The sequence below is a fragment of the Neomonachus schauinslandi genome, unplaced genomic scaffold (assembly GCF_002201575.2).
Source record: "Neomonachus schauinslandi unplaced genomic scaffold, ASM220157v2 HiC_scaffold_1780, whole genome shotgun sequence".
NCBI classification, from domain to species: domain Eukaryota; kingdom Metazoa; phylum Chordata; class Mammalia; order Carnivora; family Phocidae; genus Neomonachus; species Neomonachus schauinslandi.
The window spans coordinates 1-3,365 of NW_025410470.1; the positions used below are offsets into that span (position 1 = coordinate 1).

At 59.1% G+C, this 3,365-nt stretch overlaps 1 long non-coding RNA gene across 1 annotated transcript; it reads left to right on the forward strand.

Annotated features, from left to right (window-relative positions):
* Positions 1 to 161: 161 nt before the first annotated feature.
* On the forward strand, positions 162 to 2,725 carry LOC110579575. Its single transcript, XR_002480275.1, has 3 exons — positions 162 to 189; positions 1,320 to 1,488; positions 2,656 to 2,725. It is a non-coding gene; the product is annotated as an uncharacterized LOC110579575 (long non-coding RNA).
* The last annotated feature ends 640 nt before the right edge of the window (positions 2,726 to 3,365 follow it).

The following is a 3,365-nucleotide window of genomic DNA, read 5'->3' on the forward strand; positions in this document are numbered from 1 at the left end:
CCGCCTCCTCCCCCGCCTCCCCCTGTCCCCAGTGTTGCCTCCTCCCCGCACCCCACTCTCTCCTCCTTCCCTCCCCTCCCCGCCTCCTGATCCCGGCCCCGGGGAGGGGCGGGGCCCGCGCTCCCTGTGCCCTGCTGGGCCTGACCGGGCCTGTTGGGTAACGCGCTGACCCGGCCCGCGTGGTTAATGGTGGGTTTCCCGGCCTGGGCGGCGGGCAGCCGGGCACTAGGTCTGGCCGACCTGGGCGGCGGGGAGGGGGGTGGCCCTGGGGCCCCTGAACAGCACGGCTGTGAGCCTTATCCCAAGCGCTGGTGCTGTGTGACCTTGGGCAGGTTCCTAGGCGTCTCTAGGCTGGGCTGCCTCCGCACCGGCTCCCAAGCCAGACCGACTGGCCACGGGCATTTACTGGATGCCCGCTGTGTACGAGGCTCTGTGGTGGGTGCCCGGGGACCCAAGATGGAGCTCCTCTTGACCCTCATGGAACCCACAGTGTCTAGGGAAGACAGATAACAAATAAACCAGCAAATAAGATAATTTCAGACAACAGTCAAATGCTACAAAGAAAAATCCAACAGGGGCAGGAGACAGAGAATGACAGGAGGCCTCTCTCCGTGGAGGTGACATCTGAGCTGAGACCTGGATGACAGGAGCCTGCTGGGAAGACAGGTAGGGGGAGGGAGGGTGGGAGGCTTCAGGCAGAGAGAAGGGTGAGGGCAAGAGCCCAGAAGCAGCTGCCAGGCTCGCATCCCCTACTTTGCAGGCCTGTTGTGAGCATCAGACACCAGGTCAAGGGAATAACCCAGGCAGCCCAGCAATCATGGCCGCGGGAGGTAGGGTTGTCAGCCCCTTGACAAGATGAGAAGACTGAGGCCCAGACAGGAATGAAAGGTCTCACAGCAAACCAGAGGCCGGAAAAGGAAGATCCAAAATGCCCACTCAGTCTGTTCCACACACATCTGTGCGATGCCTACTGGGGACTGGGGCGAATCTGGGGTCCAGGGAGGAACCCCCCAAGAGCAGGGATGGAGGCAGCGCTCACCAGGAGGTGGGGTTCACCAGGATGCCGGCAAGGCGTGAGGTGGGGGCCGTGGAGAGGGTGAGGCCGGGACTTGGGATGGAGTGGGTGTGGGGGGTGTGGGGTCTGGGATAGGGGGAATGACCTGGAGCTCCCAAAATACAGGTTGCCTTTTTGTACTGGCTCCTGCCCGCTTCCCCTTGCGCACGCGCACACGGTTATAACAGGCAAGGCCAGTTCACCTGTCCAGCCGTTTGATCCTATGACCACAGGATGAAGTTTCTATCATTCCCCTTGTTTACAGAATCACGGTGTGACACAGCCGCCAGGTCGGATTTGAACCCAGGCCTCCAAGGAAAGTGTGACGTCAGGTGGCCATGGATCCCTGCAAGCTAGGTTATAAATGGAGCCCCTCCCTAGGCTTGTCTCTTTATCCTCCCAGCCAATATATGGAGCAGGCACTGAAATAACCAGTAAGTGTTCAGAGAGGGATGAGGCTTTACTGAAGGAAATAAAATGAGGGGGGCTGACCAAGTAGGAAGGTTGAGGGCTGCTGTAAGTCTAGCCAGACCAGACCTCACTAGGATGTGATGTTCGGGCCAAGACTGGAAGAGGGAGAAGAGTCGGCCATGGGCCAGGCAAAGGAAATAGCCCATACTAAAGTCCTGAGGCAGGACCTTGCCTGGTCTCTTAGCGGAACAATCAAGAGGCGTGAGAGGCTGGAGGGAAGTGGGCGAGGGGGAAAGAGGGAGGAGATGAGGGCAGGGAGGGGACGGTAGTCAGATCACGGAGACAGAGGGGGAAGTTTGGATTTTATTCTGAGGGTGATGGGGGGCTCTGGAAGATTCTTGAGCAGAGGAAGGATGGGATCTGACCATCTATATATATATATGTATAGTTTATTTTAAAGTAAATCTCTATGCCCAACATGGGGCCTGAACTCAGGACCCCGAGATTAAGAAGAGTCACACACTCTACTGACTGAGCCATTTCAATGAGTGATCAAAGATGGGGGAGGAAGGGAGAGTGCATGCAGAGTCCCCCTGTGAAGTGTGAAGCCAGGGTGGGAGAGAGGGCCTTTGGGCCATCAGTGGCTACACCCCCCCAGAGCATTTTCTAGGAGTTATTTTAAATACTTGATCAGCCTTCATTTATTGGAAGATTCTGTCATCGACCCCAGCTTCCAGATGAGGAAACCTGCTGAGCAGAGCAGGGGCCATTGTGGACTCACTGTGGCCCCTTCTTTTCTCTCCTGACTCTCCCTCCCCCCACTTCACAGCCTGGGCGTGGTCAGAGGTCCACCCAGCAAGGTGAGGAGTCAGAACCCACGACTCCTCAGTCCCAGGGGAAGATTTAACATTGCCCTAGCTTTGCTCTGAGTCTCCTTTGGGTTAGGGTGGTATAAATGCACTGCTCAGATGAGGCAACTCCTATGCATTCTGCACAACCCCAGCGTCAACACCCCCATCTGACATCTAGGAAGCCTTCCCAACTTTCCAAGCAGCGGCCTCACTCCTGCTCTGTCTCTGCCACCCTGCCGACAGTCCTGGTCCCTCCCGCCCTGACTACAGGGGGCTGAGAGGGTTCTGCTTGGTCTCCCCTGCTTTTCCAAACTTGGGAACCCCTCCTTGAATCCCCAGCATGGCCTAGCCTGGCTGCTCACAGACGGGACAGCCGAGATCATTGGTTTCGGGAACAAGTCTTGTCCAACCATCTCACTACACAGGTGAGTAAACTGAGGCCCAGAGAGAAGCCCGCAAGAGTCTTAAGGTCACGGTGGGGGGCGCTAGAACCCCGGGGAGGGCTCCCCATGTTCCCAGGTGGAAGAAAACGTGTGTGACTCTTCTGACGGGGGCTCCCCGCCAACCTTGGCAGGAACAGAGGCTCAGAGGTCACCCGAGAGCCCTGGCCGGCAGGAGGGGACAGGCCTGGCTGGTGGCCCAGCAGCTCGGCTGGGGGCGGGGGGGCAGTAGGCAGAGGTTGGCGAAGTCGGAAGCCAAAGGCTTGGCCTCCCCGAGGGAGCCGCTTTCCCGGCCCGGGTCGGATCAATGGGCTGTAATTATACCGCGCCGGGCCCGGAGCCGGCGGGGAGGGAGCGGGAGCGGGCGGGAGAGAGGCGGCGGGCGGGGGAGCGCTGGCCCGGAGAGGGACCCACGTTACTTTGATTGACAGCCGTGCCGGGCGCCGCGCGAGAGCTTCTGGGGATCGTAGTCTTTCCGAGAAGCCCGCTCCCCCTCCTCTCGCGTTTGCGTTCGGAGAAACTGAGGCACGGGAAAGAGCACCTCCCTCCCCTCCGCCTACACGTCGTTTTATCCCTCCCCCATCTGACCTGGGGGACAAAAACTGACGC